Here is a 13259-nt window from a genome sequence, read left to right as displayed (position 1 = left end):
ATTACCATCTTCTCAGTGCCATTTCTTAGTAGTGTGGATTTCAAAGGGATTATTTCTCTAGTAACTGTCAAAAATAAATATTACATGTTAAACCCACTATAAAATGGACCCTGCAATAGTAACATGCTGTAAATATACTAAATTTTCTCTACCCTTTATACTGGTTATTTATCTAATTTGGAGATATTTCGATACAACATATTATTAATAAAATAGCTATTTAAAATAGTTTTAATTAAGTTTTCCCATTAAAAATCAATTTAGGTTATATTGCTAATGAAAGCTAATGACAAAAGCATTTAGCTTACGCACTTACTAAGACTATAGCACCTAGAAATGATGTTTTCTACTTCATACTGCATTGAAACTTGAAAAAGAACTTGGATGGGAAACCATAAAACTTGGTGAAATACAACCATATCACAGTGTGTAAGAGCCTTCTGGTTTGGAAAACTTTTCACAAGAATTGGGGGTATAGAAAAGCTACAGTTTGTAAGAAGAAAATATCTTTAAAAACAAATACTTCACAAAATGAAATTAATCATAGAATCATAGAATATCCCGAGTTGGAAGGGACCCATAAGGATCATCAAGTCCAACTCCTGGCACCGCACAGGTCTACCCAAAAGTTTAGACCATGTGATTACGTGCACAGTCCAAACGCTTCTTAAATTCAGACCGGCTTGGTGCAGTGACTTCTTCACTGGGGAGCCTGTTCCAGTGTGCAACCACCCTCTCGGTGAAGAACTTCTTCCTGATGTCCAGCCTAAACTTCCTGTGCCTCAGCTTAACACCGTTCCCGCGGGTCCTATCACTGGTGATTACGGAGAATAGGTCACCTGCCTCTCCACTCCCTCTCGCGAGGAAGTTGTAGACTGTGATGAGGTCCCCCCTCAGCCTCCTCTTCTCCAGGCTGAACAGGCCCAGTGACCTCAGCTGCTCCTCATATGTCTTCCCCTCTAGGCCCTTCACCATCTTTGTCACCCTCCTCTGGACACTCTCCAACAGTTTCATGTCCTTTTTGTACTGTGGTGCCCAGAGCTGCACACAGTACTCGAGGTGAGGCTGCACCAGCGCAGAGTAGAGCAGGACAATCACTTCCCTCGACCGACTAGCGATTCCATGCTTGATGCATCCCAGGATACGGTTGGCCGTCCTGGCTGCCAGGGCACACTGCTGGCTCATATTCAACTTGCTGTTGACCACAACCCCCAGATCCCTCTCCTCGGGGCTGCTCTCCAGCGTCTTGTTGCCCAGCCTGTACGTAGAGCCAGGGTTGCCCCATCCCAGGTGCAGGACCTGGCACTTGCTCTTGTTAAACTTCATGTGGTTGGTGATCGCCTAGCTCTCTGTAATAAACACAACTAGTCCACTGAGTATAATTTCTAAACACTCGTGTTTATAGAGGTCAAAATAATTGTAAAACAGGGCAGAATTCAGCTTTTTTTTTTTTTTTTGGTTGAATTTTATAGTGTTCTAACAGTACTGTTTTCCTTACTACTGCTGAGTGTTTGAAGATTTCTGTGGAAGATTTTAGTTACAATACTGTTGAAAGCAAGTTAGCACCATGAGTTGCAGATAACAGAAACTGCTTCCCTGTTTACATGTACATTGAGATAAAGGATGTAGTTTCCTGCTTTAGATTACGTAAAATCCAGTCATTGTTAATCAAAGGAAACTTCTTTCCCTTGTATCTCAGATGAAATCTGATCAAAATATTTCAGAGAGCCATTAAGGTTGGACACAGGTTTTGTGACAGTCATTTTGAGAGATTTCCTCAGGGATTCCTGGGAATGTTAGTCTTCAAGAAGTGTCTGCAAAGGCTGTAGAGCTCAGGGCTGGCTGGGCACCTCCTTGCAGCTCCCCACCCCTGGGCATTTTCCCTGAGCTCCCTCATCTCTCCCTCTCTCTCTCTCTCTCAAGTAGTAAAATAAAGTAAATGCTCTATTAAGAAACTGCATGTTCTACTTCCCACTCTTATACTGGAACGTCACAGGAAGGGTGAAACACTTCCAGAGTGGTCTGAATATAATCTGACTGACTTTCCAGGAAGTCTTCCACTTGATACAGATGAAAACACAATTCTAAAAACTTTTCTTTCTTCCTTTCTTTTTCTTTCTTTCTTTCTTTCTTTCTTTCTTTCTTTCTTTCTTTCTTTCTTTCTTTTCTTTTTGATTTGGTTACTGCAATCAGAACTTAAATTTGTGGCCATAACAACCTAGGAAAAAAAATCACATGACACTGGTTTTAAGTAGATAATGCATACTTTATGGAACCACAAAATTTCTATGAACCTCAGATAAGAAATGTTATGTACAAGCAGTATAATTATTCACATCCAATACTACAGTCAAACAAGAAATAATGAACTGTGAGGGTAATTCAAAGATATATATATATTATGAAAAATATCTGTAAGACTGTGGATTGTTTTGGCCAATGAGATAGCTATTGAACAATTTAAATGCATACTACCATTTCCAATTTTATTATAAATAATTTTGCAAGAATTCATTTCATATAGAATTCTGTTTTCATTTTGTAATAGTTTTCTTCCTAATTCAGCTTTTTCTTCATTTTACTGCTCTGTTAGCAAATATGAATTCATGACATTTTATTTAATATATTCCTCTCCCTTTCAACTTCAGAAATTGCACCGCACCAGCAAAATGTAACATGCAGGGCTGGTGAAATACTATATATATTGACATGAAATAAATAACTTGATTCAAACTAGCAGAATTTCATTGCTGACTTTTTTTTTTTTTTTAATTAAATGAAAGGATCAATGGTTTTATTTGTTTTTTATCTGACACCGTAATGGCAGGCTTATAGAACATTAAAAAAACAATCAAGCAAGCAAACAAGCAAACAAAACAACAACAACAACAAAACAATTAGGGCCTGCAACAGGAAGCAGCACAAGGGATCTGCAGGAAGAAAATAATTACTGACGACAGAATATAACTGTAAATTGTTCACCTTTTCTTAACAAAGAATTTTAAACTTGCTTATTTTTTCCTTGCCTTGCTTTTCTGCCCATGTTACCCCTTCACCACCAAAAATATTCTGTTTGTTATATATTTGTTCTTCAGTTTCTATTCCTTTTTTTTTTTTTTTCCTGAGAAATAACCAAGATCAGTCAGGCTTCCAAAAAGAATTTTGAACCCCTCTCCACATGGTGCAATTTCAGAGTGATATTATTAAAGTAGCTTCCCAATTTACAAAGTTAAAGTTAAAAAATATATTAAATCTCAGATAACTGATGGAAATGGGTTCTTTTGTTTGTTTGACTTTTTTTCTCTCTTTTTTTTTTTTTTTTTTGTGTGTGTGAGTCTTTTTCCCCCACCAGAAAGCATCTCCAACAAGGAAAGTGTTCAAGCACATGTTGAAATCTAAACACATATTGACTTCCCATAGAGAAAAATTGAAAATATTCAGATATAACTCTAGGTTAACAATTTCAGGAGATGGGCCATAAACACTTGAAAAATTTTATCTTTCACTGATGCCTTAAAAGTCTCAGCTGCATGATTTTGCTGTGATCTGTAAAATTCCCTCAAGTTTCCTGTGCTCACAAGCAATAAATACTCTATATTTTTAGTAGGTTTTACTGTGTATAGTAATTTAGTGGAAAATTTATATGGCATTCGTTTCTCTTTTAGAATTTCTAATAATTTCTAATTTCTAATAATTTCTATTTTCTCTTTCAGCTGTCTGTGTGCATGATGCTGGGCCGGCTTTTGTTCATAGAGAAGTGAATTTCAGAACCCTGCTTGGCATCATCCAGCTACAGCAGTCCTCTATTAATGTTTAAGCACAGCAGGCCAAACGGAAGATGTCTCTCCAGTATGCGTGACAGATCATGTACTCTCTACTTAATGGCAGTGCAATAAATGTCCTGCAAATTAGAATGACTAGCAAGTGAGATACATTCCTATATGCTTGCATGTGGTTTTATTAAATGTGTTTTCCATGCTATGTTGTTAGAATACGACATAATTAAGGATGTTCCACTTACAAGAGGTATGAGAATTAATCTTCCAGATTTATTTGTTACTTAGCAGGGCTTTCCATAAAAGGTATAAGCCACATTTATGATTTCCCCACATGCTGTACTGCAGAGAAGAACAGTATCTGTTTTCATTATGAATCACTGAATCAGAAGTCAACATCATCCCTGCAACATAAAAGCATAAGATAGGAGTTCTCTTGCTATGTAGGAAGAGATAGTTGCAGGATCCTGGCAGTATGTAAAGATAGTGATGTCTGGGAAAAAGCTTTTAGGCAAAAGAATTGGGAGGAGAGAGGAGGGAGGGAACAACCTGAGGATCAACTTATAGAAGTGAACTGGCATGGCTCTAGGTTATTTGAACTATTCCATTCTATTGCAGAAGCAAATGACGACTGTAAAATCATCCCCAAAAAAGGCACTGCTGTCTCAACAGTGGTAGCACTGTTGGGAACTATTTTGAAAGTTAACACTTCTGAATTTCAATAGGGCATTTCCATAGAAGAAAATATAGTCTTGCACATTGTATAAGTTTTGGACCTTATGACAAAAGCTACTACACAGCTAGGAAAATATTCTAAATAGAACAAGAGACCAACTATGAAAGTGCTGGCAATGAAAAAACAGATCATGGCCTTTAAACAGGAGGCCAGCGTAAAATACAAGAGTCCTTTAAAAAAGCAACACGGAAATTTGTGTATCCTAAAGAAATATGTGGAAACATCAGAAATTATCTGGGCAATTTATAGAAGGTAAGTGGTGATTCAATTTGTATCCTGATGCGTCAGAATCTAGTGTGAGAAGATCAATTCATAATTTGTCTAATGTAAGTAGGTCAACGTAACCTGGAAACAATTTTATTTGGCAGAAAGAAATCAACCAACATTGTACTGGGGAGAGTTCTGGAGGGGATTGTGTTCTGATTAATGAGAAACTGAGACACTAAAACAAACAGAAAATGCTTTGGACCCTGTTCTGGTTTTAATTGCACCAATGTGAATAAGACTAACCTTACTAATGAGTTTTCAGATGTGTCATGGTTTAGTCTGGGAAAGAGTTAATTTTCTTTGTAGAGGCTCATACAATGCTGTGTTTTGGATTTTTGATGAAAACTGGTGATAACACCACCAATGTTTTTAGTTGTTGCTCAGCAGTGCTTGCACAGAGCCAAGGACTTTTCTGCTTCTTGTGCTGCCCTGTCAGTGAGGAGGCTAGGGGTGCACCAGGAGCTGGGGGTGCACCAGGAGCTGGGACTGGACACAGCCACAACAGCTGGCCCAAACTGACCGAGGGAATGTCCCATAAAACATGGCATCATGCTCAGCAAAAAAACTGGGGTAAAGAAGGAGGAAGGGGAGGACGCTGAGAGTGATGCTGTTTGTCTTCTCAAGAAACCGATACATGTCATGAGCACTGCTTTCCTGCAAGTGGCTGAACGCCTGCCTTCTGATGGGAAGTAGCAAATGGATTTCTTGATTTGCTTTGCTTGCATGCATGGCTTTTGCTTTACCTAGTGAACTGTCTTAATCTCAACCCATGAGTTCTTGCACTTTTACCTGTCTGGTTCTCTCCCTCATTCCACCTTGGGAGAGTGAGAGAGCACTGTGAGAGAGTGTGGTGCTGAGATGTCTGCTGCATTAAACCACAACAAAATGTAACAGTCAGGTCACAAACAAGACATTCAAACTTCGAATTCATCCTGGAAGAGAGCAGGAGTGAGTAGTTAAAAAAAAAAAAAAAAAAAAAGACATGATATTCAGAAAAGTCACTGTGGAATTTGGAATTAAAAATAAAGACAGTTTATCGTACCCAAAGGGCATCAGTGAAAGTGAGTTTCCTAACAGGGGGAAAAAAAAAAAAGAAAAAAAAAAAAGTTAGATACTATTTTTGCTATTTCCATGCCCACATAATTTATTTCTCACAATGACCTTGTTTATGGCATATTAACTTACAAACATAAAAAAGTGAAAACTAACGTAAATGTGATTGTAAAGCAAAATTCATTTTATTTATTTATTTATTTATTTATTTAACGCTGGAAAGTACTAAAACAGCCTAAAGCAATATAGCTCACAGGATGCTTTTTTTAGGCAAAGGTAGCTCAAAATCCAGACAGCACAGCTAGAGATTTCATCACTGTACTAAAAAGAGGGAAATTTTGATTGTTATTTTCTGTGGACTCTGAGTTACAGATTGGGAAATAGGATGTGTACAGAGGGTTGTAGGACTTGAGAGGCTTTGCAGTGCAATCTCAAAAAGGACACTCTCCATCTACATAATCCACACAACCCACACAAATCTACCTTTAGTTTTGTGAACTCTGAACAGCCTGTGTGTCACAATCTTGCAGTGTGTTGCCACCATCTACTTCTTCTCCAGCTTCATCAATTATTTTTTTTCATATTTGTTATTTCTGTGAGGTCTTGTATCCTGGTCATATTGCCAAAGGCTACTACACTATAACTTACCCTGTATGAGAATTTCAAAGCATTGTACTCCATAGAAAAGCATGAAAGGGTTCTTCACAATTTTTGGATTAACAAATCAAAACAAAGGTAAAGGATCATGTTCCTCTCTCCCATGCTACTTGAGCATATGCTTAAAATGCTTACAAATTGAAATACTGCTACCCAATACAACCACAACAAAGAACAGTGCTTTTAAAAGTATAGTAGAAAGCCATATAGAGTGTTATGTACATAAACAACCACTTTTTCAATTTTCTTCATTTTCCACAATATTGGAAGTCCAGCACATGTGACCAAAGAGAAATTTCAAAAAGAAATTTCATACATTTCATGGTGTACATTCTTAAAATGGAAGTCAAAGTAGTAAATGCATATAGTATATTCATGTTCATTGTAACTAGAGGTATATTCTCATTTGTAATTGTCATCCAATCCACAAAAGCATTTTTAGCATGTGCATGCTTGCTTACTATATTACAAAGTTTTAACATTAATGGTCCCATTGGGACTTTTACCATTGACTTCAAAGGGAACCAGATTAGGATTTATAAAAATTTGGCTAGTACCACTGCTTATTATTAAATACTTTCTTTTATGTTACATAAAACTTTGCCAGACTTTAACCATTTAGGCTGGAATTCCATCTGCTTCATAGCTGCCTCAGGCTGAACTCTTCTGGAAAACTCCAAACAAAACAATTCAGCTCTTTTTGAGAGCAAGGACTGACTAGGCAAGAAGTCTAGGATAGGGAAACCAGGAAATGTGAGTGGGACCGGGATCATCTGGAATAGGAAATTTGGCCTGGCATTGGCAGTAGTAATCTAGGACAAGGAAAACCTATGACAGAGAATCTAGAGATACATGTTAGAAAAGGACCAAGCTGAGAAACTGGGCATAGGTCATTACGGAGAGAACAGCATGACTAGGACAAGAAACCATGAGTGGGAAAGATGCAGAACTGGGATATGGGCAATAAGTTAGAGAAACTGGAACAGGAGGCTATAATGCTGGAACAGCTGGCGCTATTGCAGCATCATCTTCTTTGGAGCTCAGAGCAGAGCCCTGAGCTCTATAACCTCATTGTTCATTCCTCCTGTGGGCAAATAGCCATAAAAGCCACCAGCAAAATTGCTCATTTTCCTCTACTGCTTGTCCATGCAGAGGATAAAAATTTGCTAATCTTTCCCTTGACTTCATTAGTTTACATAATCATAAATCCTCTCTTTCATTCTATTGTCTTAAATGAGGGATATAAATATTCCAACTTCAATGACCTATACAGGTGTCAATATGAAACCACATCACAGAATTTCATTTTTCCCCATTTCTTCTTTCAAAAAAAATTCTCACATGCCTTCTAAATTCTCTGATTAAATGGGTATTCATTCACCTGGGGAGTGTCAGATTTAGGGTCAGATCTAAGCAATTGTCCGTTTCTGACTACAGTATTCCTGCTGCTCACTAAACGTTTCTGTAGAGGAACAGTAGTTATGTACTTAAGAGAGAGCACTGCTACCACCGTCACTGTAAATAACAACAAAAATTATTTGCAAACCAAACAGGAGACCTCAAGAAATTAATAGAGAACTTAAATCTGGGGTTATAGCCAGAAAATCCTACATAACTGTGAAAAATATGTGTCTGATTTATTTGCTTATGACTTGCATGCTATGTTCCCTCTTAGAGAGTGAGAGGGTCAGGTCAATTCTTCAAGAAGGTAAGAGACTCCTTCTTCCCTTGGGAAAGAGATCATATACATGGGGGAAAGTCTCACAAAGACTTTTAGAGAAGGACAGAGGAAAAAAAGAAGAGGAATGACAGCAAAAAACTGGGAACACATATCACTATAAAGATAAAGGAATGGACAAACATACCTCTAAGACAATGGGAAGAGAAAATCCCTAGGGACCAACATGGACTATGTCATTTTTTTGCATGACTGACTGGCAGCAGGCTAGAAGCTGCCTTCAGGAACATGGTGGAAAAGGAAATGTGGCCTTTTTATTTCTGTTCATTTTCTATTTCTGTTTTCATTAAGTAAATAAATAAATAAATAAATAAAAATCTAATTTGTAATCACAGCAATCCCTAGTAATCCCAAAAATACTTAGAGATTTGTTGGGGTAGCATTGAAGTTTGATTTGGTTGGATAAGTAATATTATTTCTGTTTACTTCAAAAGCCTTGGGGAGCTCAAAATAAGCAAAAGATCTAGGCAGAGTTGCCTGAAAGATCAAAGATCCTAATGTGGGGTTAGGACATGATAATGAAATGAACTTTTCAAGGACAACTACTGATTTTGCACTCATTGCTATCTAAACAGACAGATTCCATAAGAAGAAAACTGATAGGTCTACTCTCATCCTGGCAAACAGTGTCATCCCACCTAGTCCCTAGAGTTTGTGCTAGGTATCACATGCTGTGTTTTCAATGGTGTAGCTGCATTGCTCTTATCCCAGTCCAGCAGGAGCTCTTCTTCATCTGAGAACTGGAGATCTAATTTAGAGGCATCCTGAGGACTCAGTGAAGAGCAAACAAAATCAATGAAAGCCAGGATTTTGGACTTGTACCTGTCATTCTGTCATTGAGGGCTGTATAATCATAGCATGAGTGAAGTTTTAAAGAACTCTTGTTAAACACGCAATTTTAACAGGTATGTTTGACCTTAATCTCTTTCTGCTTCAGCTTCTCCTCTTGCCAGAGTGGTTTGAACATAAAATTTGTGAGTCTTTGTGAATCTTTTGCGAGTCTTTGATTCCATAGATGCATCCCACAGTGAACTCCAGGAGGGAATTATTAAGTCTTTTTAATGTCTGAATACTGTGCAATGCACAGAGCAGAAACCATACAGGGAACAAGAAGAGAATAATACCTGAACCAGTGGTCCATTATGTAATAAGTATTTTTCCTGCACTGAACAAAGGAAGGTCCTGCTGAAAAATAGCATATGTAAATGTGATTGGTGCCTCCACATTATAATGCCTGAAGTCAGAGGAAGTGAATTCATTTTGTGAAAATAAACTAACCCTTATATTTGAGTACTTGATATTGAAGTTAAATAATATGCTTTTAAAGCAATTTTCTTGGAGAAAAAAAAAAAAAAAAAAAAAAAAGCAGCTTCTGTAAAATCCATGTAGAAATGTTCTTTGTATTACTAACACAAATGAAAAAAAAGGAAGCTATTTAAATACTCCGGATGTTGATGACTGAAGAAATATTTCCATTATACAAGTGAAGATGTCTCTGAAAGTTACAAATTTGTTTCCATATATTGCACCTGCATATGGACAGACGGAAAATGAAACACTGTATTTTATTTTTCATATAAGTGCTATATATTAAAATTTAACATAAGTTTTCTGCTGAAAATGCACAATAAAATTTAATTAAAAAAAAAAAAAGTGAAACATTTATGTCTGAAGTTCTGGGTTTCTGTAGAGATTACATATTATTTTATATAATCCTGGAAATCCCAGACAAGTTTTGTTGCCCTATTTGCCATTTTCTGTGTCTCTAGATTAGAATGTAAAAGTCATATAGGAAAAAAGGCAAACTTAAAAACCTCTAGTGCTAACAATAACTACTACTCTGGATCTTTTCACTCACTTGAATAGGAACTAGTACAAAATCATGGATAGAGAATGATTTTAGGACTCGGTGATCTCATTAAAAATCCCAACTTGGCCATTGATTGACAGGCTTAGTGATGTTGGCCAACTCCATTACCTTCTTCTGCCTTGCTTCACCTTGAAAATAGTGTTATTAATGTATTTCATAAGGTGTTGTAAGACCTCATGATAAAAAATATTATAACAGCTTTGCTTTCCTAAAAGTTACTATTGAAATGATCAGCTGTAGTTAAATTGCTGCTGCATGTTATATTGAAATGTGGGCATTCTGATATTTACCTATTTACCTTTTTTTCTCATCCCTCCTCCCCAACATATACCTACACATCATTTTGGCACATATAAAAATATGTTCATGAATCTATCCCCACACTCCTGCAGGTCAAATGCTTCCCCAATACATAACTACAAAAGAATCAGCTGTCTTAGCAGATGCTTGAACAATGTGGCTTTTTCAGTTCACATGATACATGAGAAGGAAAACTTTCAAAATACATTCCCTAGCGTCACCATTTAATAGAGCCAAGTCACAGATACAAATGGCAGTGACACTAACACTGGTAGTTTTGTCTCTTGCTTTTGCTTTGAAACTATTTCAAGACATGATCCTATGGAGATAAAAAAGCCATGAGAAACTATTATACTTGGAAGTGGTGGCAGACCCTATGTCATTTGTTGCCACAGCAGGAAACTCCTGAGTATGCCCAAGATGAGGTATCATAACACAGACAATTCAAAGTGAGTCCTACGTGATATTTGTAACTCACATACACAGCACGTCTTTTGCAGCATGAAACTAAGCCATTTCACAAATATAACAGAGGCTGTTGCATAACTTTCACACACTTGGTAAAAAGCCAGCTACTATTTTTGGAAAATGACTGTTGGTAAAAACTTTGTGCAATAACGTCTTTGGCATGAGGAAGCAATGATCATCATTTCACTTCATACATAACTGATATTCAGTGCACAACTTTCCCGGGGCCTGTGGTAAGCCACAGTTCAGATACTGGACTCCATGCATAGAGAAATGCTAGCTTGAGGCCTAGGAAAAAACAAACAAACAAACAAAACTGCATGGGAGTGTCTCTTCTTCCTTTGACTCATGGACACTCTTAGCTATCATGCACAGAAGCCTCTGTCACTGTCTCCCAGCCTCCTGTGAGCTGAGGGAGCCCATTTTAAAATAAATAAATCCATGTGCAACACATTAATTCACCTTTCCTCTCCCACACCCTCTTGGTAGCAGGAGAGGATGGAAGGAACTTCATCACTGATGGACACATCTTCCCATGCCTCTCCTTCACATTTCTTCTTTGCTGTTCAAAATCCGTTACTGACCAGAGTCAAACAGAGGTCTGTTTTGCTGGATGCCTGGATAATAACTGGTCTAGGTTTTGTAATCTTTGCACACTACTGCAATGGGTGTCAATGTGCTCTTGCTTCTGAAATTAACAGTTATATCCTTGTAAATCCTCTGGTTTGTTAATTGGAGAGAATAGCCAAAGAAGGATCTTGGCATATGAGGTGCAGGTGAAGCAATATGAATTACAGTAGATGCTAACCCAAGCAATTTAATTAATTTATTAGTTAACTTAATGATTTCATTCAGACATGGCTTAAAAAAGATAAAAAATAAAAATGGCTTTAAAAAAAATTGACATTGTAATTCTCTACTGAGAGTTACAATGCTTCTTAGTAATGTGGCCTTAGGATCTGAGCAAGCAGGCAGTGGAAACTGTAGCCAGTCATCTGTATACAGATAGTGGATTGCAAAATCTTGATGTACTAATTGGTATCTTGGCTAATATGAAAATATGAAAACAGCATGATTTTCTCTCTTTTGTAGCTTGACAGCAACAATAAGATTGTGATAATTCTGATAGCACAGCTTGTCATATGTGAAGTATTTATTAGACGTTTTCATTCTACACAATGAGTATTTCTAAGTGAGTAGTAACTGATCAGGAAGCCATTAAACTATGAATAAGTATTTGTCAGCATCCAAGTTACTGTTTTTACTTCTTTCCCTTCTGTAAAACCTTTTTTCTTAGAAGTCTGCATGCCATAACCACTTCTGAATATCTATTCCTGGTTCTGTTTTCTCTCTAGCACTTCCTCCCATTGATGTATTTATAAAACACCTTATGTTCCTTAATTCTTTTGCCTGGCAGGAATATTTGGCTATGAATGACTTCACTGTCACATTCCTGCAAAGTTTTACACTTCTAAGTCAAATGCAAATATCTGACATTTATTAGAAAAATCTATACAAATACAGGGAACTCACTATTAACAACAACAACAACAGAAGTAAGAAGAAAAAAGTTACCAGAGTTTTTCATTTGTAGGAAACCCAAAGCATCGACCTATCAATGACACAACAATCTCACAAATTACTTGTTTTGGATTATTAGCATCCTGACCTGGGACAGCATTGTGTTGTACACTGCAAAACACATGAAACCTCCACAAAGAATAACAAAAGAATTGCTTTTTGATGCTTGTAACATATTACATTCATCATCACTGTATTTGCTGCAACAGCTCTGAAATTGCTTTAGGATGCAGCATAATCTTTGCTGAAGATTCAGCCCTACCTATCTGAGAACTAAGTGTACCAAGTTCCTTGCCAATTATGTGAAGTCATATTACTATTTCTGCCTTCCCAACCCTTAAACAATTCTTCCCATTTTTTAATGCTTCAAGTCTTTTGCAGGCCTCACCGTACAGCCATACAGTTGGATTTTGAAGTACATCAAGGCTTTGAGAGACTATCAAAACAGTAATTCCAGTCCTCTTTTTTTTTTTTTTTTTTCCCCTCTACTTGTCTGTTCCCAAGAACATTGTATCATTTGCCAAGTTAGCTGAGGAAAGGTGCACTTAACTTACTAGAAAGGAAAGTCATGCAACTCCATGTGAAATAGTTATTCTTTTAAGGGATAAATTGAGTCTAAATTGCAGATGTTCTTATGCTTTCACATGTAATTTGCTGCTCAGCATGAGTGTGTATATTCAGATATCAACACAGTTTTGCAGGGAAACAGGCTGTTTTCAAATAACTTTATTTAATAAAAGGCTATTTGAAAAATTACTTTCCAGAGGCTGCTATCAGAAAAGCACATTTGCACCAATAGCCTGTCAACTTTGT

The sequence above is a fragment of the Cygnus atratus genome, chromosome 1 (assembly GCF_013377495.2).
Source record: "Cygnus atratus isolate AKBS03 ecotype Queensland, Australia chromosome 1, CAtr_DNAZoo_HiC_assembly, whole genome shotgun sequence".
Classification (NCBI taxonomy): Eukaryota; Metazoa; Chordata; class Aves; order Anseriformes; family Anatidae; genus Cygnus; species Cygnus atratus.
The sequence above is the reverse complement of the archived record's forward strand: the minus strand, read 5'-3'. Positions refer to the sequence as shown.